The sequence below is a fragment of the Ailuropoda melanoleuca genome, chromosome 14 (genome assembly GCF_002007445.2).
Source record: "Ailuropoda melanoleuca isolate Jingjing chromosome 14, ASM200744v2, whole genome shotgun sequence".
Classification (NCBI taxonomy): domain Eukaryota; kingdom Metazoa; phylum Chordata; class Mammalia; order Carnivora; family Ursidae; genus Ailuropoda; species Ailuropoda melanoleuca.
The window spans coordinates 6143559-6143861 of NC_048231.1; positions in this window are offsets into that span (position 1 = coordinate 6143559).

Below are 303 nucleotides of genomic sequence, written 5' to 3' on the forward strand. Positions count from 1 at the left end.
GGGGGGGGGGGGGGGGGGGGGGGGGGGGGGGGGGGGGCGGGGGGAAGCCTGTAGGTCCTAGCAAGAATGGAAGCTGCAAAGGGAGCGAATAAAGCAGTTTTTCATCGGGTCTCTTTAGTTTCCCTGTTTCAGAGGAATATATGAAAGTGATTGTGTGATTACATGTACAAACACATCTTTGCCCACAACTAAAAGATTTTGCATTGACTTGAAATAAGATAAAACCAAAATAATTAAAAAAAAAAACTAGAATAGGGGCGCCTGGGTGGCATAGCGGTTAAGCGTCTGCCTTTGGCTCAGGGC